Genomic DNA, 26,885 nt, shown 5'->3' with positions numbered 1-26,885 from the left:
CAATACTTTTTCTATTTGAAAAAATACTTTAATATTTTTTTCTTTGCTCTTTTGTGGTCTAATACATGGTAAGTATTTAGCTGCTAACATAACTTAAAAATATATGTTGTTTTTTACAGCCAAACAAAACGGAATCAAGAAGAAATAGATAACTTGAACAGACTGATCACTACAAGCAAAATAGAAACTGTAATTTACAAAAACTCCCTACTAACAAAAATCCAGGATCAGATGGTTTCACAGGCAAATTCTACCAAATATACAAAGCAAAACTTACACTGATTCTTCTCAAGCTCTTCGAAAAGATTGAAGATTAAGGAATACATCCAATGACATTCTATGAAGCCACCATCACCCTGATATCAAAACCAGATGCGGGGGGGGGGACTTCCCTGCTGGCACAGTGGTTAAGAATCCATCTGCCAATGCAGGGGACATAGTTTCAAGCCCTAGTCCGGGAAGATCTCACATGCCGTGGAGCAACTAAGCCTGTGTGCCACAACTACTGAGCCTGTGATCTACAGCCCACGAGCCATAACTACTGAGCCTGATAGCCACAACTACTGAAGCCCACGCACCTAGAGCCCATGCTCTGCAAAAAAGAAGCCAGTGCAGTGAATAGCCCGCACACCACAACGAAGAGTAACCCATACTTGCCACAACTAGAGAGAGCCCGTTCACAGCAACAAACACCCAATGCATCCAAAAATAAATAAATAAAGAAATTTACTGAAAAATAAAAAAACACAGATGGGGACTTTTCTGGTGGTCCTGCAGTTAAGATTTTGCCTTCCAGTGCAGGGGGTGTGGGTTCAATGCCTAGTGGTGGAGCTAAGATCCCACATGCCTCACAAATAAGAAACCAAAACATAAAACAGAAGCAATACTGTAACAAATTCAATAAAGACTTAAAAAAAAAACACAAAGAAAGACACTAGCAAAAAAGAAAATTACAGGCCAATATCTCTGATCAATATGGATGCAAAAATTCTCAACTGAATATTAGAAAACCGAATCTGACAGCACATAAGAGGATCATACACCATGATCGAATTTGATTCACCCCCGTGTCACAAAGTTGTTTCAACGTATGCAAATCAATCAACATGATACACTCCATCAACAAAGGAAAAACACAAAACAAATGATCATCTCAATAGATGCCGAAAAAGCATTTGAGAAACTTCAACATCCATTCATGATAAAAACGCTTACCAAAATGGGTATAAAGGAAACATATCTCAACATAATAAAAGCTATTTATGACAAACCCACAGCCAATATAATATTCAATGCTCATGACAAAATATCAAAGAAGCACGGAAAAGTGATGGAGGAGATGGAGAAATTTCTCAGTGTGCAGGTGCAGGATCAACATCAGCGCTAAATCCTGCTCAGCTTATGGTGATTCAAGAGAACGCTAAAAGCCTTTATGAAGACTTGAAAGAAACACGGGAAAGAATCAGAGGGCATATTTTTTAATGCCAGCCATGGCTGGTTTCATCGGTTCAAGAGTAGAGCCAACCTCAACAAGGTAAAAGTAAGTGGAGAGGCAGCAGGTGCAGATAGGGTAGCTGTCCAGGAACTTCCTGAAACACTTTGAGAAATTATTGATGATGGTGTGCATTTACCCAACCAGGTGTTTAATGGGGATGAGACACAACTGTACTGGAAGAGGATGCCAGACCGAAGCTACATCAGTAAGAAGGAAAAGTTGATGCCGGGCTGTAAAGCAGCAACAGATAGGCTAACTGTTGTTTGGTGGCAATTCTTCCAGTGATATGAAGCTGAAGCCTCTCTTAGTTCATCATTCAGAGAACCCAAGAACCCTTAAAAACATAGCCAATGACTCTCTTCCTATTGTGTGGAAGTGTAACCCCAAATCCTGGATTACACAGGCCACGTTCCAGGACTGGTTTTGCCAACACTTTATCCCAGATGTAGAGGAATATTGCTCGGAGAAGGACGTCCCAGAAAAACATTCTTTTGCTGCTTGACAATGCTCTGGGCCACGCCCCTTTCATGGATGACTTTTCCCAACGTCAAAGTAGTGCATCTGTCACCGAATACTGCATTGCTCATCCATCCTATGGACCAAGAAGTTATAGCGACTTTCAAGAAATATTATTTATGTCACACTTTTTGTCAGGCAGTAAAGGTAAGTGAGAAATCAGGAAGAACCTAGGGACAATTTTGGAAGGACTATAACATCTACAAGGCCATAAAAAACATTGACTTTGCATGGTGTGAGCGTATGTTGGTCACCATGAATGGGGTTTGGAAGAACCTTTGCCCACAGTTTGTTCATGATGTTTGTGGATTTGAGAAGGCAGATCAGAAGTCTGAAGAGGTCTTCAGCAACGTAGTGACCCTCAGTGAGAAGCTGGAGCTAGATCTGCAAGAGGACGATTTCACTGAACTCCTTGCTGTGCAACATGAGGAGCTTACTGATGGAATTGGAGGCGCAGAGAAAGGATGAAGAGGGACAGGAGGAAGAAGAAGTAACTGAAGAACTGAAGAGATTCACGACACAGAAAATGCCAAGGGAGTCTTCTAAATTTGAGGAGGCACTGTTAGTTTTGGAGGCACAGGGCTCGAACCTACAATGGAACCCAAAGGTGGCAGCAGCCATTCAGAATGCAAACCAGTGCTACCATGTCATCATCTATGATGAGAAGAAACGAGCTACAACCCAGACATCAATGGATCATTTTTTCAAGAGGGTAGATAGAATTAAATCCAGCAAGGAACCAGAACCTGTGTCATCCATGTCAGGTAGGAGTGAAATTGGAGCTTGCCCCCTGTCTCCCACTGCTGATAATCCTTCACCTCTACCATCTCCCACCTCCTCCCCCTCCTCCAATCAGTAACTCTTCTCGCCTGTTCCCTCGATGCCAGCCCCAGTATCCCAGCTGTTGTACTGTATTACTGTACTTTTCAAGTTACTGTACTGTAAGACTAAAAATGTCTTCTTTGTTTTTGTGCTTGTTTCTTATATACTGTTTGTGTGAAAAGTATTATAAACCTATTACGGTACAATACCATATAGCCGACTGTGTAACCTGGGTACCTCGGCTAACTCTGTTGGACTTACAAACGCACTCTTGGAACAGAACTTGTTCATACGTAGCGGACTTACAGTAAAAGCAAAAAAGAAACAGGGACTAATCAAACTTATAAGCTTTTGCACAGCAAAGGAAACCATAATCAAAATGAAAATACAACCTATGGGCTGGGAGAAAATATTAGCAAATGATGAGACTGACAACGGCTTAATTTACAAACTATACAAACAGCTCCTACAACTCAATAACAATATAACAAATAACTCAATGGAAAAATGGGTAGAAGACCTAAATAAACATTTCTCTAAAGAAGACATACAGATAGCCAACAGGCACATGAAAAGATGCTCATCATCACTAATTATTAGAGAAATGCAAATCCAAATTACAATGAGGTATCACTTCACACAGATCAGAATGGCCATCATTAAAAAAAATCTACAATTAACAAATGCTGGATGGGGTATGGAGAAAAGGGAACCCTTCAGCACTGTTGGTGGCCATGTAAGTTGGTGCAGCCACTATGGAAAACAGTATGGAGGTTCCGCAAAAAAACTATAAAGAGAGTTGCCATATGATCTAGCAATCCCACTTCTGGACATATATCTAGACAAAATTATAATTCAAAAAAATATATAAAACCCTATGTTCATAGACGCACTATTTATAATAGCCAAGACATGGAAACAACCTAAATGTTCATTAAAAAATGAATGTATAAAGAAAGTGTGGTATACGTATACAATAGATATTACTCAGACATAAAAAAGAATGAAATAATGCCATTTGCAGCAACATGGATGGACATAGAGATAATGATACTAACTGAGGTAAGTCATAAAGGGAAAGACAAATACCATATAATATCACTTACATGTGGAATCGAAAACAGGACACAAATGAACATGTCAGCAAAACAGAAACAAACACACAGATATAGAAAACAGAGTTGTGGTTGCCAAGGAGAGAGTGATGGAAAGATTGGGAGTTTTGGAATAGCAGAAGCAAACTATTCTACATAGGATGGACAAGCCACAAAGACCTACTGTACAGCAGGGGAAACTATATTCAGTATCCTGTGATAAATCATAATGGAAAAGAATATATATATATATATATATATATATATATATATATATATATATATATATATATATGACTGAATCACTTTGCTGCACAGCAGAAATTAATACAATAATGTATAAAGGCTGCAGAGGGTGTGGAGAAAAGGGAACCCTCCTGCACTGTTGGTGGGAATGTAAACTGATACAGCCACTATGGAGAACAATATGGAGGTTCCTTAAAAGCTAAAAATAGAACTACCATATGGCCCAGCAATCCTACTACTGAGCATATACCCGGAGAAAACCATAATTCAAAAAGATACATGTATCACAATATTCACTGTAGCACTATTTACAAGAGCCAGGACATAGAACCAACCTAAATGTCCATCGACAGAGGAATATAGAAAGAAGATATGGCCTATATATATAATGGAGTATTACTCAGCCATAAAAAGGAATAAAATTGAGTTATTTGTAGTGAGGTGGTTGGACCTAGAGTCTGTCATACAGAGTGAAGTACGTCAGAAAGAGAAAAACAAATACTGTATGTGAACACATATATATGGAATTCAGAAAAATGGTACTGACGAACCTAGTGACAGGGCAGGAATAAAGACACAGATGTAGAGAACGGACTTCAGGACACAGGGCTGAAGGAGACACAGGGACGTAGTGAGAGAGTAGCACTGACATATATACACTACCAAATGTAAAAGAGCGAGTGGTAAGCTGCCGTGTAGCACAGGGAGATCAGCTCGGTGCTTTATGTCCCCCACAGGGGTGGGATAGGGAGTCTGGGAGGGAGCCTCAAGATGGGGGGATATGGAGATATATGTATACATTAAGGTGATTCACTTTGTTGTAAAGCAGAAACTAATACAATGTTATAAAGCAATTATACTCTAATAAACATGTATTTTAAAATACCACAACGTTGTAAATCAACTACACTAGAAAATATTTCTTAAGTGAAAAAGGTTTTTTGAATGTATGTTTTACTGTGTGTGTGTACCACAGGTTCAAGATATATGAATTATGTCAAATTGATTACATTGTTTTTCAAAATAAAGAATTTTTGATATTCTACATCAGCTGCATAATATAAATGCAGAAAAACTATATTTTTTTTCTAAAGTTCAGAAATACCCATTTTGCTCATTCAGTATACTATAAACCACTAACTGTTAAAAAGGGATTCATGACCTCTTTCTTCCAAAGAAATATTTCTGCACTCACACAAGTTTAATAGAATGTTCCACCATGAACTGGCTTCCCACCTTAGAGACACGAGATTTACATCCTGAAATCTCTTTCTTGCAAAAATGTCCAATTAGCATCCTAGCATTACAGAAAAGAAATGCTTTTTGCCAGATCTCAAATTACATACAACTTTATCACGACATCATGTATGTTTTTTTTCCACACACACAGACTGCATTTTATTTTTACAAGAGAAAAATCAACTGACACCAAACATTGTAAATGTATGACCACAGCAAAAGCAACAATGACTGTAATTACCGAACATGAAACACACTCATACTATTGTCATAATATTGACATTCATTCCAGGAATCCTCCACAGCTCCTTTATTTTGCAGTGAAAGACACCATTTTTTTTTTTTTTTTTTTTTTGCAGTTCGCGGGCCTATCAGTGTTGTGGGCTCTCCCATTATGGAGCATAGGCTCCGGACGTGCAGGCTCAGCGGCCATGGCTCACGGGCCTAGCCGCTTCGTGGCATGTGGGATCTTCCAGGACCGGGGCACGAACCCGTGTCCCCTGCATCGGCAGGCGGACTCTCAACCACTGCACCACCAGGGAAGCCTGACATCATATATATTTAAATTATCAGCACTCACCTGAGATCTTCAAAAATCAACAAAAACATAATTTTGTGCTCTCTTTCATTTATTCTGGTTCTAAGTGGTCATTTCTAAACGAAAGTATTTAAGTATGTTAACATCATCTTATAACATCATATTTCAAATGACTACCGTCTCTCCAAAGATGCAATATGAGGAACTCATAATTAGGCTCTCCAAAGTTTTACTCTTTGAATCTGTATTACACTTCTGCTGAACTTCACACTGTTCATTATTCTCTGAGGATATTCTTTTTCTTGTATGCCCATCTCACATGCTCTTTCATTTCATGAAGCTTTTTCCTACAATTTTATGCCTAGTTTATTTCTGAGAAAATGCATTATTCCAGATTGATAATTATAGACACAAAGACTTCTATATAATTCCCTGAGAGTTTCAAAAACTCCTTCTTCTTTTTTTTTAAATACCTAGATTCTGAAGCTCTCCACAAAGCATTACTAAAATTGCATTTACATAGTATCTACATATTAATCACACATTAATGCATTTACAATTGTATTATGCTTTATTGCTAATTTTGGAGCGTAAACGTAGCTGTCTTATTTACCACCCTCTTGGAAATCACTTTAATATTTGCACTTAGGACTTGAAAGAGAATGGATAAATAAAAACCTGAAGAATATGCAAATACAATTTATATATTTCTCATAAAATTAGGTGATTATCTAACCTTTATCCAGAAAAAAGAAGAGCCCACATACTCTGCAGTCATGATACTCGAGAATGTGTGGTCTTCCAGCAGGAAAACATGCAGTAATCCACGTGGCAGAGTTTACCTGTGACCAGCTGGGGTTAGTGTCCTATGCATTCCTTACATGCAACATATCAGGAGTGGCCAAAGTGAATTTGTCAGTTGTGGCAATAAGTATAATGAAGATTTGTAGCAGGTCATGCTCATATATGCAGCACAGGTACAATCAACATTTTGCTCAATTCTGGTAGATCTAAATCTGTATCTGTTACCTTGTCTTTAACGAGGAAATGTCAGAACTGACTTACCAAAAAAAAATGTTTTGTTTGTTTGTTTGTTTTAATTACAGTCACAGTGAGTAAGACATAGCTCAGAACAACTAATGTGACTTAGTGATTCTCTCATCAGGAAATGCAGTTTCTACTTCCCTGTTTATTCTCCACATCTTGTAGTAAGTTAAGTTTCAGTGAAAGATAAATCTACAGGGTGAAAAGAAAAGAAAACTTACATGTGTTGATAAGATCATTCTGACAGGTTTTACCACGTATGTCAGTGCTTCTGGTGATGGACACAAGCTAGAGCTCCCTACTCTGACATTTTCACTGATGTCATTCCCCTTGACCCTCAATTTGAAAGTGGATAAAAATGTTTTCTATGTTTTCTTCTTTAAGAAATTAAATAAAGAATGCTGTCTAGACATGATCCTCTAATGACTTTCAGTCAGTGGTCATCAAGAGAAGAAAAGCACAGAATCTCATCCCCACAGAAGGGTGACATTCAGTCAGGTAAGAAAATTCTCCCCAAAATCAGAGCTTCATCTTTAACATTCAATCAAAGGCTTTCACAGGTTCTTCATACTCTGCACCCAGCTTTACCATACGGGATTGGCTCTGAGAATCTCACACCAGATGACTGACAAACATGTCATAGTACACTGATCTGGGACCAGATCCTGCCTCTCTTAATGATCTCCCGCAGGGACATTGCAATATTCTAGGATATTTCCTGGAGCCCTCTACTCTATACAGGTACACTTCCAAGTAGAAACAGAAGCTTTGATTCTCACTGGGACCCCTGCTCTGTCCAACCAACCTCTCTAGAAATATGATGTTCTAATCTCTCCTGATTAGAACATTGCACGGTCTCTCACTGTGCTAATTTAGTAAAGGTAAAAGAGAAACAAGAAAGAGCAAACTATGCAGGGAGCAATATATAAGATTCCTTTACTTAATGTATTTATCTGATATACACAAATATTGAGAAATATAGATTCATTTCATAACGGTCAAGAAAAGAGGAGGAGGAACCTCCATGCCAACAGTATATATAAATTGGAATCAATCCTGCATAAGCTCCAGCTAAAGCTTAGCTACGAGGTACTAACTCTTCTCATAAAGCAGCAATAGTTCTCCATCATTTGAAGCACACTGAGGACTCAGACAGCTGGACACTGAGGGTGTAGTCTCCTCACTCGAATTCTGTACCTGCATCACAGAGCAATGAAATATTCCCAAAGAATTATTAAGGATGAGGTGGGGAGCCGAAATAAAAAAGATGAAACCACAGTCTGCCCTACCATCCGTTCTGCTGGATATTACCACCATCTTGGCCCAGTATGACCTTCCCACTTTTCTCTGGGCCTCCCTACTTCCCACCTCCATCCTCTCATTATATCTTACCTCCACTTGGAAACGACTCTAGTTTTTCCACTGATCTTCATCAACAAGCAATCCAAATAGCAACTGTGTATATAACTCCTTAGAAACTTCAGGTATGACTCAGTAATACATGACCTTCGAAGTCAAAAGTTTTCCTAATTCCCTTTATTATTATTTTTTCCAATTTCCATGTACTTACACTCTCAGGACCTCCACTGTCCTCAGGTTCGTCTTCCCTGCAAAATCTGTCAACTTAGACATAGACTTAAGTACCACCTTCTAATTATCTTCTAGGGAATCCAGTTTTTAAAAAAGCCTCAGCAAGCCTTATGGACTTTATTAAAGACTCTTAAAGATAACCCATGGGAGATAGCAGTACACCCACAGATATCTATTTAATACGCCCTCAGAGGAATTTGTTTTCTTTTTTATAAAGTCTCTTCTGTCCAATGAACACTCTCAGCTCTTCTTCTTCAACATATGCAGTGTCTCACCCTTCTGATTACTCTCTGCTCTATCCCAGGGCCACTCCCTTTCCTGATATTACATTCTTTCCCAATTTTGTATGTTAGTAACATCAAATAACATAAAGTATAACATGTTAATTATTATAAAGTGCACCGTTCAGTGATATTAATTAAATACATTCATATTATTGGGCGATCAACATCGCCATTTATCTTTCTAATTCTTTTCTACATTTTAAAACTGTAACTCTATATCCTTTAAACATAACTTTCCTTTTTGTTCCATAACCACCTGAAAAGCATCATTACCCTCCCAATTTCTATGGTTTTGACTACACTAAGTACCCCATATAATTGAAATAAGTAGTTGCATTGTTATGACTCACTAAAAGTCACAAAAATGGCATATTTGGTAGCTAAATTTCCTCAGGATTCATCCATGTTGTAGCATATTCCTAGATGTTTTCCTTCTTAACACTGAATAATATTGTATTATATGGGTATACCACACTTTGCTTATCCAGGAACTAGTGGATGAACATTTAGGTTGCTTTCATATTTTAGCTACTGTGATTATTACTGCTCTATACACTGCAGTACAAATATTACTTTAAGACCCCGATTTCAATTCCTTTGGGTATACCTCATAGTAAAAATTTCCTGGATCATGTAGTAATTCTATTTTTCAATATCTGAAAAATTGCCATACTCTTTTGCAAAGCAGCTGTATCATTCTACATTCCCACTGACAGAGCACAAAGCTTCCAACTCCCTCACATCCTCACCAATACTTGTTTTCTGCTTGTGTATGTGTGTGTGTGCTTGTGTGTGTATGCATGCACACAAATATATAAACATGCATTTAATGATATGGAGCATCTATTCAAGTGCTTAGTCATTTGTACATCTTTTTGAAGAACCATCTATTCAAGTCTTTTATCCATTTTTGAATCAGGGTGTTTGCTTCTTGTTGAGTTGTAGGAGTTCTCTGTATATTCGGAATAGAAATCTCTTGTCAGATAGATGGCTTTCAAATATTTTCTCCCATCTTGTGGGTTGCCATTTTATTCTGTTTACATTGCTTTGATACACATTTTTTTAAATATGTACTGCAAATTGTTTATTTTTTTGTTAGCTGTACCTTTGTTGTTCCTTCGTTTCATATTGAGGAAATCACTGCCAAATACAATGTCATGAAACTCTTCTCCTGTGTCTTCTTCTAAGACTTTTTATTTTATTAGGTCTTATATTTAGTTTTTTGATATGTTTTCATTAATTTTTGCATATGATGTTAGGTAAGAGTCCGTCTTCCTTCTTTTGCATGTTGACAACAAGACTTCTCAGCATCATTTGTTGAAAATACTATCCTTTCTACTTTGAAAAGACTTGGCAACTTGTCAAAACCCATTTGGCCATATATCAGGGTTTATTTCTGGGTGTTCTATTCTATTCTATTGGTCTTGAATAAGGGAAAAAATAGTATAACCTATCCAGGTTGATGAAGAACATAAAGAAAAACCAGGACTGAGAATTAGGAGGGCAATATAAAAAAGCAGGGAGTAAAAGACAGTGTGAGAGAAGATCTTGTACTTGCAAGTTCATGGAAATATGATCATGTTAAATCACTAAACGCCTGACTTTGAACAATACCGTAAATGTGCTAGCAAGAAACGTAACACTTACCCATCTCTGGGAAATAAAGTATGGGCAAAAAGATAAACTACACACAAATATATTTAAAAGGGAAGGGTTTTCATGGTGTGAGAATATTGTGGGATTTGAAATACAATTTACTTCTGTTCTACCATTGTCTCTAAAATTTATCAAAGTGTATATACAAGCAATTCCAATTCTGGTAATGTGCTTGACAGGTTTAATATGAACTTCAGCAGACCAGTAAATGTACATTGATAGTAGGACTGTTCCCTAATCCAAAAAACAAAACACAAAAACTGGAAAGACTAGAGTTCACTTTGTCAACACACATACAGATGCAGCGATGGTTAACGGTCCAAAAAAAGAAGGTGAGCATGGGTGCAAGAGGTTAATCCCCAGTCTGGTGTGGGGTGCAGAGTTTGAGGGTAAAACCGGTAGAAAATGCTTTTGTTCTACCCTTGATTTTTGAGGTATGGAAATTCACAGGTCACTACCTTCATTTCAAAATGAATGAATGCACTATTCAATTTTTTTTAAAACAGGAGAAGTAAACATGAGTGATAATAAATTTTAAACTGTCGCTGGTCAAATAAGATACTAAGAAAAATTAAATCATATGATTTAAGAATGAAGTGGAGAGATTGTCTAAGATGGTAGCATTCAAAGACCCAGAGCTTGATGCCTCTCATGGGCACACCAAAGTCACAACTGTTTACAGAACAGCAATTGATGAAAAAGGCCGGGACCTACCATAAAAGATGTTTTAGAGCTAAAGATATAAGGAAGGCACCTCGGCAAGACAGGAAGGAAGGGCAAAATCTCAACAGAGTCAAGACCCATCCCCCCAGGTGGGTGGCCCACAGATGGGAGAATAATTACAATTTCTGAGGTGCACCCAGGTGGCAAGGGGTATGAACCCAACATCAGGCTCCCAAGCCCAGGGACCCTGTTCTGGAAAGAAGGGTTCCTAGAAAGTTGGGCTTTGAAGACCAGTGGTGCTTATTTTCAGAGAGCCAGAGGGTTGTGGGAAATAGAGATTCCACACTTAAAAGATGCTCACGGGGCTTCCCTGGTGGCTCAGTGGTTGAGAGTCCACCTGCTGATGCAGGGGACACGGGTTCGTGCCTTGTTCTGGGAGAATCCCACATGCCGCAGAGCGGCTCGGCCAGTGAGCCATGGCCGCTGAGCCTGCGCGTCCGGAGCCTGTGCTCCGCAACGGGAGAGGCCACAGCAGTGAGAGGCCCGCGTACTGCAAAAAAAAAAAAAAAAAAATGCTCACAAAATCCCACATGACCCGAGAATCAGAACGGAAGCAGTCATTTGAATGGATCCTGGGTCACCCCTACCTCCTGGTCTTGGAGAGTCTCCCAGAGAGTCCAGAGGCAACTACAGCACAGCCTCAGGGACACAGACACTGGCAGCAGCCACTTGGGGGAGCTCCTTCTACCTCGTGGCCACTGGTACCAGCAAGCGTAATTTCAGAGTCCTCCCTCTATCTTTTTAGCCTCAGGGTCTAGCCCTACCCATTTCCACCAGACTATAGACACAAGTACTAGGATGCTGCAGGCCAAGCAACTGACTGAGCAGGGGCATAGCCCCATCCACCAGCAAACAGGCTGCTTTCAGACCCTCTCAATGCACAGCTGCCGCTGGACATGGGCCCAGCCACCAAAAGCCCCAGGACCAGCCTCCACACCTCAGTGGAGAGGAACCAGCCCCAGAGTCCTTGGCCCCTCTGACAAGTGAGCCAGCTCTGGCCTTGGAATCAGTCTCACCGTCGGCAGGTGATTACTGCACAGGGACTGGATGGAGCTTGGACCTACCCAACAGCAAATCTGCTCTAGCAGTGGGATCAGCCTCATACACCAACAGGCACACACCAGCGCCAGGAATACCACAGCCCAGCAGCCTGTGTGACCAGAACACTCACTTGCAGGCCAGAAGCAGCCATGGACTCGCTTGGGTCTTGACCCTGCCCATCAGAATGACAGCACAAGATTAGGGATACCCCAGACCCTGCAGATAGCTGTGTCAGGAACAGTGATCCAACACCAACTCTGAGACTCCTGGGCCCTGCAGCCAGAACTCAGGACCTGTGTCTTCCTCCCAGTAGCCAGCATCACCCCAGTGACTGGGCACTAGCCTTGATATCACCTGGGCTGCAATTCTACCCATAAGTGAACCAGCATTAGGTTTGGTGTCCCACAGAGTCGTGCAGCCAACTGCCTTATGATTTAGCCTCACCAAGCAGCACAGACAGCCTCCATACAAGGCAGAGTCTGTCAAACAAGCCGTCTGGGGGCAGCCAAGCCTACCAGACCACCCACAGCAGTCAGCCCACCACAATAGAAGAGCACAAGTAGCCCACATAGGGGGTACACCTAGAACATATAGTTCTAGTGACCAGGGGACAGTGGGCTTCTGGGACACATAGGACCTCTCCTACAAAAGGCCACTTCTAGAAGGTCAGGAAATGTAACGAACCTACTACATACACAGCAATAAAAACAGCAAGTTAAGAAAAATGAGGTGACACTGAAACACGATCCAAATGAAGGAACAAGGTAAGAACTCAGGAGAGGATCTACGTGAAGTGGAGGTAGCCAACCTCCTCAACAAGTAGTTCAAGGTAATGACTACAAAGATGATCAAAGAACTCAGAAGGGGATCTACGTGAAGTGGAGGTAGCCAACCTCCTCAACAGAGAGTTCAAGGTAATGACTACAAAGATGATCAAAGAACTCAGAAGGGGATCTACGTGAAGGGGAGGTAGCCAACCTCCTCAACAAGTAGTTCAAGGTAATGACTACAAAGATGATCAAAGAACTCAGAAGAGGATCTACGTGAAGTGGAGGTAGCCAACCTCCTCAAAAAATACTTCAAGGTAATGACTACAAAGATGACCAAAGAACTCAGAAGAGGATCTACGTGAAGTGGAGGTAGCCAACCTCCTCAAAAAGTAGTTCAAGGTAATGACTACAGAGATGACCAAAGAACTCAGGAGAAGATCTACGTGAAGTGGAGGTAGCCAATCTCCTCAAAAAGTAGTTCAAGGTAATGACTAGAAAGATGACCAAAGAACTCAGAAGAGGATCTACGTGAAGTGGAGGTAGCCAACCTCCTCAAAAAGTAGTTCAAGGTAATGACTACAGAGATGACCAAAGAACTCAGAAGAGGATCTACGTGAGGTGGAGGTAGCCAACCTCCTCAAAGAGTAGTTCAAGGTAATGACTACAAAGATGATCAAAGAACTCAGAAGAGGATCTACGTGAAGTGGAGGTAGCCAACCTCCTCAAAAAGTAGTTCAAGGTAATGACTACAAAGATGACCAAAGAACTCAGGAGAAGATCTACGTGAAGTGGAGGTAGCCAACCTCCTCAAAAAGTAGTTCAAGGTAATGACTACAGAGATGATCAAAGAACTCAGAAGAGGATCTACGTGAAGGGGAGGTAGCCAACCTCCTCAACAAGTAGTTCAAGGTAATGACTACAGAGATGACCAAAGAACTCAGAAGAGGATCTACGTGAAGTGGAGGTAGCCAACCTCCTCAAAGAGTAGTTCAAGGTAATGACTACAAAGATGATCAAAGAACTCAGAAGAGGATCTACGTGAAGTGGAGGTAGCCAACCTCCTCAAAAAGTAGTTCAAGGTAATGACTACAAAGATGACCAAAGAACTCAGGAGAAGATCTACGTGAAGTGGAGGTAGCCAACCTCCTCAAAAAGTAGTTCAAGGTAATGACTACAGAGATGATCAAAGAACTCAGAAGAGGATCTACGTGAAGGGGAGGTAGCCAACCTCCTCAACAAGTAGTTCAAGGTAATGACTACAGAGATGACCAAAGAACTCAGAAGAGGATCTACGTGAAGTGGAGGTAGCCAACCTCCTCAAAGAGTAGTTCAAGGTAATGACTACAAAGATGATCAAAGAACTCAGAAGAGGATCTACGTGAAGTGGAGGTAGCCAACCTCCTCAAAAAGTAGTTCAAGGTAATGACTACAAAGATGACCAAAGAACTCAGGAGAAGATCTACGTGAAGTGGAGGTAGCCAACCTCCTCAAAAAGTAGTTCAAGGTAATGACTACAAAGATGATCAAAGAACTCAGGAGAGGATCTACGTGAAGTGGAGGTAGCCAACCTCCTCAAAAAATACTTCAAGGTAATGACTACAAAGATGACCAAAGAACTCAGAAGAGGATCTACGTGAAGTGGAGGTAGCCAACCTCCTCAACAAGTAGTTCAAGGTAATGACTACAGAGATGATCAAAGAACTCAGGAGAAGATCTACGTGAAGTGGAGGTAGCCAACCTCCTCAACAAGTAGTTCAAGGTAATGACTACAGAGATGACCAAAGAACTCAGAAGAGGATCTACGTGAGGTGGAGGTAGCCAACCTCCTCAAAAAGTAGTTCAAGGTAATGACTACAAAGATGACCAAAGAACTCAGAAGAGGGTCTACGTGAAGTGGAGGTAGCCAACCTCCTCAACAAGTAGTTCAAGGTAATGACTACAGAGATGACCAAAGAACTCAGGAGAAGATCTACGTTAAGTGGAGGTAGCCAATCTCCTCAACAAGTAGTTCAAGGTAATGACTACAAAGATGACCAAAGAACTCAGAAGAGGATCTACGTGAAGTGGAGGTAGCCAACCTCCTCAACAAGTAGTTCAAGGTAACGACTACAAAGATGATCAAAGAACTCAGAAGAGGATCTACGTGAAGTGGAGGTAGCCAACCTCCTCAAAAAGTAGTTCAAGGTAATGACTACAGAGATGATCAAAGAACTCAGAAGAGGATCTACGTGAAGTGGAGGTAGCCAACCTCCTCAAAAAGTAGTTCAAGGTAATGACTACAAAGATGACCAAAGAACTCAGAAGAGGATCTACGTGAAGTGGAGGTAGCCAACCTCCTCAAAAAGTAGTTCAAGGTAATGACTACAAAGATGATCAAAGAACTCAGAAGAGGATCTACGTGAAGTGGAGGTAGCCAACCTCCTCAAAAAATAGTTCAAGGTAATGACTACAAAGATGATCAAAGAACTCAGGAGAAGATCTACGTGAAGTGGAGGTAGCCAATCTCCTCAAAAAGTAGTTCAAGGTAATGACTACAGAGATGACCAAAGAACTCAGAAGAGGATCTACGTGAAGTGGAGGTAGCCAACCTCCTCAACAAGTAGTTCAAGGTAACGACTACAAAGATGATCAAAGAACTCAGAAGAGGATCTACGTGAAGTGGAGGTAGCCAACCTCCTCAAAAAGTAGTTCAAGGTAATGACTACAAAGATGATCAAAGAACTCAGGAGAAGATCTACGTGAAGTGGAGGTAGCCAACCTCCTCAAAAAGTAGTTCAAGGTAATGACTACAGAGATGACCAAAGAACTCAGGAGAAGAGTGGACGACCAGAGCAAGAAGGTAGAATTTTTTAAAAAAGAGAGCACTAAAGAACAACAAAACAGAGATGAGGAATACAATAACTGAAATGAAAAATACTCTAAAAGGAAACTACTGTAGACTAATTGACACAGAGGAATGAATCAGAAAACTGAAGGACAGAGTACTGGCAATCACTGAAGATGAACTGTAAAACAATAGATTAAAATGAAATGAAGAAAGTTGAACAGACATGTGAAACATCAAGTGTACTAATATTTGCATTATACTGGTCCCAGAAGCAAAAAGGAAAGAGAAAGCAGTGTAGAGCATACCTGAAGACATAAGAGCTGAAAACTTCCATAACCTGGGAAAGAAAACAGACATCCAAGTCCAGTAAACACAGTAAGGCCAAAACAGGATCAACCCAAACAGGACCACACCAAGACTCATTGTAATTAAAATGGCAAAAAAATAAAGATAAAAAGACACTATTAAAAGGAGCAAAGGAAAAGCAACAAGTTACAAACGTGCGAACTTGCATTAAGTTATCAGCTGACTTTTCAGGATAACCTCTGCATGCCAGAAGGGAGTGGCATGGTATATTTAAAGTCATGAAAGGGAAAAGCTTATAACCAAAAATACTCTACCCAGCAAGGCTCTCCTTCAGATTTGATGGTGAGATCTAAAGTTTTACAGAGAAGCAAAACTAAAAGAGCACAGTATCGCCAAACCAGCTTTATGAGAAATCTTAAAGGGGCTTTTCTCAGTGAAAAAGAAAAGGCCATGACTGAAACATAAAAATTAGAAAAGGAAACTTACTAACGGAAAAACCTCATTGGATAAGGCAAATATTCAACAAAGGCAGTAAATCAACCATGTACACAGCTAATAGGAAGGATGAAAGAAAACAGTAATAAAATCATCTATATTCACAATAAGAAGTTAAGGGACACACAAAACAAGTAGATGTAAAATATAAGGTCAAATTCAGTAACTGTGGGGGAGCAGGGTAACAATGCAGGGTTGTTAGTGTCCATGTAAAATTAAGAGCTCAGCAACTTAAATAATCACACACACACACACACACACACACACACACACACACAACTGAAAGAAATACAAACATAATATTAAAGATAGTCCTCACATCACAGATGAATAAAAGGGGAAGAAAGGAACAGTGAAGAAATTAAAGAGGGATTCTAAAAATACCCAAGAGAAATGAAAATGAACACACAGTGATCCAAAATCTATGGGACACAGCCAACGCAGTTGACAGGGGGAAGTTATAGTGATACAAGCTTATTCTTAGGAAACAAGAAAAATATCAAATAAACAACCTAACATTACACCTGAAGGAATTAGAAAAAGAAGAAAAAAACAAAACTCAAAGCTGTCAGAAAGAAAAAAATTAAGAAAACAATACCATATGCAATCACACTAAAAATAATAAGATACCTAAGAACAAACACACCTAAGCAGGTAAAAGACATGTACTCAGAAATGTATCAGCCATTGGTGAAAGAAGTTGAAGGCAACAGAAAAAGATGAGAAAATATAGCAGGTGCATGGACTGGAAGAATTAATACTGTTAAAATAACCATACTGCCAAAGACAATCTACAGATTTAATGCAATCCCTATCAGAATACCAAAGCATTTTCATAGAACTTGAAAAAGTAATTTTAAAATTTGTATAGAAACACAAAGACCCCAAATAGCCAAACAATCTTGAGAAAGAACAGAGCTGGAGGCATCAGGCACCTTTACTTCAGATTATACTGCAAAGCGACAGTAATCAAAGAGCATCGGGCCAGAGCAAAAACAGACACAAAGATCACTGGAATAGAATAGAGATCCCAGAAATAAGCCCACACGCGTATATTTAATTGATTTATGACAAAGCAGGCAATATGGAGAAAGGACTGTCTCTTCAATAAGTGGTACTAGGAAAACTGGTCAGCTACATGGAAAAGAATAAAATTAGAGTATTTTAGCACACCGTATATAAAATTAACGCAAAACTGAATAAAGACCTAAATGTAGGACCACAAAACCCCGAGAGGAAAAAACAGAACATTCTTCAACATAAATGATAGCAACAGTTTTGCGTTCAGTCTACTAAGGCAAATGAAACAAAAGCCAAAATAAACAAATGGGACTTCACTAAACTTAAAAGATTTTGCACAGCAAAGGAAACCAAAGACAAAATGAAAAGACAACCTGCTGAAGGAGAGACAATATTTGCACATGATAAGAGGTTAACACCAAAAAGATGACCAAGCAAGGGTTCATATCTAAACTACAGAAACAGCACATACAACTCAACATCAGAACTGCACCCAAAATATTTTTTTAAAAAATGAGAAGACCTAAATAGACATTTTTCCAAGGAAAAAATACAGATAGACAGCCAGAATGCACAAAGATGCTAAACATAGCTAATCGGCAATAAAATGCAAATCAAAACTATGAGATATATCACCTCAGTCTTGTCAGAATGGCTGTCATCAAAAAGGTCACAAATAACAAAGGTTAGTGAGGATGTGGAGAAAGGGAAACTCTTGTAAACTCCTGATGTGAATGTGAAGTAGTGCAGCTACTGTGGAAAGAAGAATGGAGGTTCCACAAAAAACTAAAAATAGAACTACCATAATATCCAGCAATTTCCCTCTTGGGTATATCAGAAGAAAACAAAAACACTATTTAAAAAAAAATAATAACTGCACACCAATGTTCATAACAGCGTTATTTGCCATAGCCAAGATATAGAGTCAAACTAAGTGTTCATCAATAGGTTAGGGGATAAAAAATGATATTTATGATGACTTCAGCAAAAAATGAAATTTTGCTATTTGCAAGAACATGGATGGACTTGGAGGGTATTATGCTTAGTAAAATAAGCCGCAGAGAAAACAAGCCTGGTAGGTTATCACTTACACGTGGCATCTAAAACATTGATTACAACAACAACAACAATGAAACAGACTCACAGATTAAAGAACAGACTAGTGGTTACCAGCAGGGAGAGACAGGGTGGAGGAGCAAAATAGTGGTAGGAGATTCTGAGGAAGAATCCACTATGTATAAAATCAATAATCTACAGTGACGTTCTGTATAGCATGGGGAATAGAGCCACTCTTTTATAATAAGTATAAATGGAGAAGAACCTAAACATTTATGAGTCACCATGTTGTACCTCTGAAACTAATATAATAATGTAAATTAACTATAGATCAATAAAATATAAAGTAAGAAACAATAAAGGAGAGACAGATTATTAGATAGAAATCAATTAAATAAACACAAGTTTTGGAAATCAAGGAATTAAAAAACAACATGTAAGACAACATTGGCCTTTAAAGTGTACGATCTATTCATTTAAAAGAAATCATTTAAGTGGTGAAAAATGGTACCCATTCTCACAATCTTGTATATCTAGGATAAATTATTATCTACAAAAATATGTTACAAATATTCACTCAAAAAGAAAAAGAAAATTTGGATTAACCCATTTTAGTATACGAATTTAATATCAAAGTCTCTATGTAACATTGATGTGAATAAGTTCTGTTAGCCACTTCTAGTTTCTTTGTGATGTAAAATCTTTTAAAGCATAAAAATCAGCCTTTCTACATCATTCCATTAGACATACATAGAAGTTAAAAGAAATGAGAAGACAGAAAAATCAACGAGGAAGGTGAATTTACTGAGAAACAGCCATTCGTTCTCCCTCCTCCTTTGCTTTTCCTCCTTTCCCAGGTCTCTTTCGGTTCCAATCAAGAGAAGTCTTGAGAATTCTGAGAATATTTCTTTGAGGGCTTCAAACCACCATACCTATGTCCTCTGCCACAACTACACACACGGGAACAAAAATAAACCTCTGCTATCTACTCATGTAGGAGAGATTCATGCAAAATAAACTCCTACATGGAGACCAACAGGTGAGTTTTCTACCTGTTCTTTATAATGTCCTTCCATTATAGTAAATCCCACACATTATGAGGCAGAAGGGGTTATGTGAGCTCTTCCTTGAAGTCAAAAACCTTGCATTCATTTCAAGTACCTGGTGATCATAGGGTACAGCCAGGGAAGGTGCCATCACCCTCGGGGGGGGGGGGGCGGTGAATGGGCTTCCGCAACCATGCACCTCCTGATGAACAGATTCTGAAGAAACAAAGGGCGGTCACACCGCAGCCAGCCTGTCAGACTGTCGGGCCACTGGGCAACCCCACCAGTCTGGAAGTGCCCCATAAGTTGCTCAAAGCAAAACTCTGCACCCCCACCGTGAAGCCAGGCAATTTGGGCCAGAGAGTCAGAGGAGACGGGTAATCAACTCCTCCTCTCTGCTCACCTCCTTGGGGTTACAGCAACCCCATCTCCAAACCCAACTCTGATCCTGGAGTGCCAAGGTGGGAGCACAGGTGGGCTCTGCCGGTGCTTCAGCGTCTTCTGGGAAGCCCCCTAGTTTGAATATGATTTGAGTTTGATCCTGAGAAACCATCAGAACTTCCCACCAGAGATAAATGAGGAGTTTCTGGCCTTTATTAGTGCGCAAGGTGAGCCCTGTTGTCCTGGCTGTACTTGCCAACCCTCCTATTTTACGCACCTATGTTTATCCACCTTCCTCCCTGTGAGTACCTTTGATTAACCCTGAGCTCAGACTCCTGACCTATTACAGTGACTTTTTCAGTCTTTCTTTAAAAATGTACAGGTAGGGTTGCTCTGGTGGCGCAGTGGTTGAGAGTCCGCCTGCAATGCAGGGGACACAGGTTCATGTCCCAGTACGGGAGGATCCCACATGCCGTGGAGCGGCTAGGCCCATGAGCCTTGGCCGCTGAGCCTGTGCGTCCAGAGCCTGTGCTCCACGACGGGAGAAACCACAACAGTGAGCAGCCCGCGCGTACCGCAAAAAAAAAAAAAAAAAAAAAAAGGACAGGTAATAAAATGAATTTAACCTAGAAGCAGCAGCTCAGTAAGGGAAATAAAATCATCAGAAGTTATCTAATCACAGCCACAGCCATCCAGGGCCCTGTCTTATCTGCTGGGGCATAAGAATGGGACCTTCCTAAACTTGAAGGGCATCCAATCAGATAAGTTGATTACGCTCACCTCTGGCTCTTGGAGGGACTGCTAGGCAGTCTACCCAGTGTATACTGACTGCAAAACACGGTCATGGTTTTGAAACACCTATGCTCCAGGAAAGATTTTTGCGGTGCATGGGGAAGGTTTCTTTTTGACATCAAGCAAAAAATAAGTCACCAAGCCCTTTGAGCACAGGGCTTAAGAGGGAAGTAGAAGGAAGGAATGGGCAGAAAACATGATCTCCTCGGAAGTGCAGGGCGTTTTTCCAAAAGAGTAGGATTTAGTCTCAGTTTAAGGAGAACACCTTTAAACACCTTTGGGACAGCTCCAAACTGCAGTTTAGGGAACGAGTGCTCCAAAAGAACAGTGCTTTACAAGTCCTGGCCAGGCAGCAAGAGGATGAAGAGTTGGTTTTGCATAGCTTTGAACGCAGGAGTAAAGAAACCGAGGCATCCCTGACTAAAAGGGCCTGAGATCCTATGGCATCAGTGGGTCAGTCAGTTGCAGGGGGCAGGGGGTGTGGGGGGCGATATTTCTATCTCAACGTCTCCCAGGGCAGCCACCCCTCCCAACCCCACCCCCCTACTCCCTTCACCCTTCCTCCCTCCACTGTTGGGTCCCCAGGGACAGCACTTCTTGAGCTGGAGCGCTCAAGCACCATCTCTGCAGTCTGGATTCTTCCTGGAGCCTGGCAAGTTCTGGGACAGGAAGCCAGGTCTGCAAGGCCGCTGGGGTGCAGTCAGCCCTGGAGGTCTGGAGGGGAAATGGAGCCCTGAAGCCCACCCATGTCCTTGAACCCGAGGGAGGAACACATCCTTCTAACAGTACTTCTCAGGGGTCAGCATGCTCCCCACCCGACGGTGATCCATACTCACTTGAGGCAACAAGGACTGCCTCTAACTGGCCCCCTCGATTGCGCCTTAAGGGTCCTCGCACATGTGTCATAGCGCAGGCCCTGGATCTCTTTAGTCAGCCTAGGCCAGTGCTGCCGGGGTCCCTCCAGTCCCATCCCCCAGCCCCTCCCTCTGGGACTGTATCTAATAGAAGAAAGAGCACAGAGGAATTGGCTAAATCAAGGGACCTGGGAGCCTGGGTATGAGTTTGAAGACCGAGAACCTAAGGCACAATTACATATTATCGGAGACTCTTGTGGGGTGTGTGGGGTGAGGTTAGGAGGCTGAGAGGCTGAGTCGACCTGGTGAGTCCAGCCCCAGGACACCACACAGCCCCGTCCCCCCTTCCCTGCCATCAGACAAGGGGTGCCGCAACTCCAGCCGGGACTCTGCACTTCCCCCTCCCTGATTCTCCTCCAGAAGAGCAGGTGGTCCCGCTCTGAGGGCAGCGGCAAGACAACGGACCAAGTCCCCCCGCACTAAGGCGCTACTGGAAGCTCTTCCTGCACAGCAGTGCTGGCTTGGAGCAAACCCGAGCAGCGCCAAAGTTGGTCTCGTCCTGCAGCGGAGGGACACAGGGTTTAAGCCAGCTGCCCTGGCTTTAAAGCAATCAGCCCCCGCTTTAGGTCAGGTGACCCGACTTTACATCACTGTGTGCCCCTCAAGCCTGCAACTTCAAAAGTTGGGAACTTCACTTTGATCCCAGCACCTCACATAGCTGAATGCACACTAGTCACCCCCAAGCCTGGCTTAGAGGCAGGATATAAGGTAAGGGGATGGGCGTGCACTCATGGTGATGAGGGTGTACTTCATGTACCAGAAGGGTCTAGGCACTCTGGGGTACAGCTAGGAGTGCACGATACAGCAGCTCCCTGGCAAAGCTGGTGAGGCCCAGGGAGAGCAGACACACCCATGCGTGCAGAGGTTCCAGGACGGGAGCTGGAGCACAGCCAGCCAGGTGGGTGTGAAAGTGGAGGATCTGAGCCTTTTGTGAAAGGCAGACACAGAGGATGGATGAGAAACAAAGACCAGATGAAATATGGATTTGAAAAACACACCCTGCTCTTGAAATTGGGGTGGGGGGGCACCCCAGACTTGAGACTTCTTACTCCCCAGTACCTAGTGCTTTGGCCTTTGCCCAATTACTTATAAAATTTACTGATAATATCTAACCCATAGAATACTGCATTTGTAGTGGTATTGCATGTTAATGTTTCTATAGTGGAAAAATCTTTTCTACAAGAAACATGTACACTATCTGAAATCAACTAAAACCCCTCTTTATAAAGTACTATATTGGACTTCCCTGGTGGCGCAGTGGTTAAGAATATGCCTGCCAACGCAGGGGACATGGGTTCGAGCCCTGGTCAGGGAAGATCTCACATGCTGCGGAGCAGTTATGCCCATGCGCCACAACTAGTGAACCTGCAGGCCACAACTACTGAAGCCCGTGGGCCTAGAGCCGGTGTTCCACAACAAGCGCAGCAAGAGAAGCCACTGCAATGAGAAGCCCGCGCACCACAACAAAGAGTAGCCCCCGCTCGCCGCAACTGGAGAAAGCCCGCGCACAGCAACGAAGACCCAACACAGCCAAAAATTAATTAATTAATTAATTAATTTTAAAAAGTACTATATCCTTCTATACATCTTCTCTGGGAAGCACAGAGATGGCGTGGGAGAGTGAGAAAGACCAATATTTAGTGCACATCTCTCATGCAGGTGCTCTGCTGGCTCAGATACATTTATCCCCACTTTACAAAGGAGGAAATAAGCTCAGAGAGGTTTAGTAATGTTCCCAAAGCCAAACAGCTATTGAGTGGCAGAACCAAGATCTGAACCAAGTCTGTTACCTCCAAAGCCTAAGTCCTCATCACAACAAAACTCAATTAATATTTACATTTATCGAATTACATTGCAGCCTGGGGAGTTCTTGGCACAATCCTGAATAAGAGTGAGAAAGAAAAAAATAGCATTGTTCCTACAGTCAACCAAAATTTTTGGAGCAGCGGCTAGATGCCTGGTCCTTTTTGGGGTTCAGCAGTGATCACGACAGGAAAAGTCGTGCTTTCATGAACCATGTAGTGGGGAGGAGAGACGGGTGCAACTTGGGTGAGGGATTTCACCTTGCTGGGCCTCTGTTTTCTCATCTGGAAAATGGGATGGGTGTTCCTCATTTTCTGGGATTGTCCGGCTGGACATTCTCTGATTCCATAAGAAGCATTTGTTTTCCTGTTTCTTTAAAATTCATTCAAGCCATGAGCCGTGATGCATGTTGTTAGCTGCTCCCCAAATCACTCTTCCCCACCCTTTTCCTGTGATCAGGTCTTTCCCGAAACATGACTCACAATCAGTCAAGTCACAGAACCTAAGGGGCACCCAGCAGAAAAATTCCAACCCTTGCTTCTCAGGAGCTCTGTGGTCTACCTGCCAGGTAAACTTAACTCACCTGGGACAAGGTGGCCATCCCTGGTTTCACATCAACATGATCTCAGGCACAAACCTCCTTTTTTTCCATTTGGTCTTTAAGTTACTTGTTGAAACAACTGTACAAATATGACAAAGGTATAAATCAGGCATCTTCTGCCCTCAGCGCCTACTAATACATGATGTTCTGCCACTTTAAGGATAAAGATAGAACATTTCAACATTCTGCTGCCCTCATCATTTGTCATTTTTGTTGATATTTCTATTGAATACATCTTTCAATATTTTAACAATGGAACATTTATTTAGGTTGCTCCAGACCCAGCCTTTAGTGGTAAGGGATTTGTTGTCATATTTCTATTATGTTTCCTTTAAAAACCATTATCCTATTTAAATGGATTAAGTCAATTCTATAGGCATGTATCTTATGATATTCATGAAATGAATCCATAGAGGGCAGTAGTACAATTGATCGCACTTGAGAACCTCTAGTAGCACAGTTAAGTGTACATATTATCTACATGTAAACCAAAGTACATGCCGAGTGAGATTCTCCTACCCTTTTCACTCTGTGCCCCTCAAGCCTGTGAGAAATGGAATATTTCTTGCCATCTCAGTAAACAAAGGATATCACAGTCATCAGCCCTTGCAGCCCTCCAGTGTGAGCCGCGAGCCCTGAGGATCTCAGGATATGCAAATACAGAATGCAGGCCCCAGAGCGCTGAGGTGCATATGAAAGGAAGGAATTCAGGGAGCCCAGCCTCTGGCATCTCCTCAAACAAAGAAAAGCGCTGCATTCCTCACGTTGGGAAAGCCGGTTTTCCTTAGTTAACAATCACCTGCTGATGGTCCCCATTACCTGCGCCAGAGCCCTGCCCTGTCCCCTCCCCCCGGTCCTTTAGCTCAGGGAGGAAGGAGGGCAGAGGGACTCCGCTGAATAAGGGGCCTGCGAGCCTCGGGAGGAGTTTTTAGCTGCCTTCCCCGCAGTCGCGGGGAGGCGCGCTGACGCTGCAGCCGGGCCCTGCGCCTCCCTTGCCCCGTTTCCCCTCAGGACACTCAGGCCGACCCCCTCCCCACGCCCCCCAGGCCCCGCGAGCCAGGCCGAGGGCAGGGGCGAGAGGAGGGACCGAAGTTCCCGGGACCAGACGCTGGGGGCCGCCCTTTCTGCACAGCAGCGGCGGGTGGCAGCGAACCCCTGCCCCTCAGAAGCTGGTCTTGCCCTGCCGCCAGGGCACCGTACCAGGCGGAGGGTCGGCGCCCACTTACCCGGCCCGCCGTCCGCACGACTGTCGCGGCTTCGGCCTCCGGGGCCCCTCCAGAGCCGGCAGCGTCAGTGAGGCCGCCCTCGCCGCGGGCTCCGGGGCAGTTCCGTGAAGGCGGAGGGAAGAGACCCCGAGCCGGGAGCTCCAGCTCTGCGGAAACGCGGGCTCCGTTCTGGGCGCAGTGGGTGGGACCGCTCTGCCCCGAGGCCTTCTGGGAGGGACGGAGGCGCCGGGGGAGGGAGCCGCCAGGAGCGCAGGGCCCCGTCGGAGGTCCTGGAGGGGCGGCCCGGCCTGAGGGCCCCGCCCACTGTGACCGCAGCCCAGGCATTTTTCCTGGAGTCCTACACTACAAAGTTAGAAAGATACACGGTCTATAGTAAATATTCACAAATGATTGTTGCTGCTGTGCTTACTATCCTATTAAAGGTGTAAAATCCATAAAACACTTTAAGCTCAAAATTAAATATGAATTTTTACCTTTCTAATTATGTCTCTGCTATTCACAATTGTCGATAATGAATCAGACTGTGGCATCACTAGTTAAAAGTGAGCTTGTTAAAAAAATAGAACTCAGGCCCACCGGACCTACTGAATCACAATCTGAACTTTTACAATCTCCCCAGTGTACTTGTGTACCCATGAATAGTTGAAAGGTACATTTCTACCTCGACACGTCTTTTCTGTCTGAGAAATACACACATTTTATCCAATTTGATATAAATAAAACACTCAAAAATGCATATGCCTGTGTTGAAACCATCATTTTATCATTTCTTTTCCAGATAAGTATAGTCTCTATACTGGTTTTGTGGATCACATGCCACACTCTTTTCTTGTAGTTAGAAATAAGATAGAGAAACTTACTTTGTAAAAAAAAAAAAATATATATATATATATATATATATATATATATATATATATATATATATATATATACATTAGTGGGTAATTGAAGACACTCTTCTAAATTAAAACCAGTTCTCTAAACTTGCTCTTTTCTTCTTGGGTCACATTATGAACTCTTCCCGTGGCCACACGGTATGTGTACTTTTAATTTCAGGGACTGCTGACATTCCAGGATATGGCCATAGTTTTCTCTCAAGAGGACAGGCAATGCCTGGACCAAGATCAGTGGGAACTGTCCAGGTATGTGATGTTAGACAAGTATAGGAACCTGCTCTCCTCGGGTGAGGATACCTTCCTTCCAGAATTCCTTATCCAACCACAGGGTTTAGAGTCCTTCATTTGTACAATGTCTCCTGGAATCTTCTGCTTCCTACAATAGGGTTCCAGATTGCAACGTTTCAGGAAAGATTGGGAGTTTGTGGGTATAATTTATCTTATTCTTTTAACATTGCAGCCTC

General features: G+C 42.1%; 1 long non-coding RNA gene across 7 annotated transcripts in view; it reads right to left on the bottom strand.

The window, feature by feature from the left end:
• The window catches only part of LOC132502331 (uncharacterized), a 68,410-nt gene extending 42,694 nt beyond the window's left edge, over positions 1–25,716 (bottom strand). For 6 of the 7 annotated variants that reach the window (XR_009534473.1, XR_009534471.1, XR_009534475.1 and 3 more), the window contains exons 1-2: positions 25,526–25,716; positions 24,282–24,378 (exon numbers count right to left, since the gene is read on the bottom strand). This is a non-coding gene — a long non-coding RNA (uncharacterized LOC132502331). The remainder of the gene's footprint in view (positions 1–24,281; positions 24,379–25,525) is intronic. The other variant, XR_009534472.1, reaches the window with a different exon arrangement.
• Positions 25,717–26,885: the final 1,169 nt, after the last annotated feature.

This window comes from Mesoplodon densirostris, chromosome 15 (genome assembly GCF_025265405.1).
Source record: "Mesoplodon densirostris isolate mMesDen1 chromosome 15, mMesDen1 primary haplotype, whole genome shotgun sequence".
In the NCBI taxonomy this organism is placed as follows: Eukaryota; Metazoa; Chordata; class Mammalia; order Artiodactyla; family Ziphiidae; genus Mesoplodon; species Mesoplodon densirostris.
The sequence above is the reverse complement of the archived record's forward strand: the minus strand, read 5'-3'. Positions and strand labels throughout refer to the sequence as shown.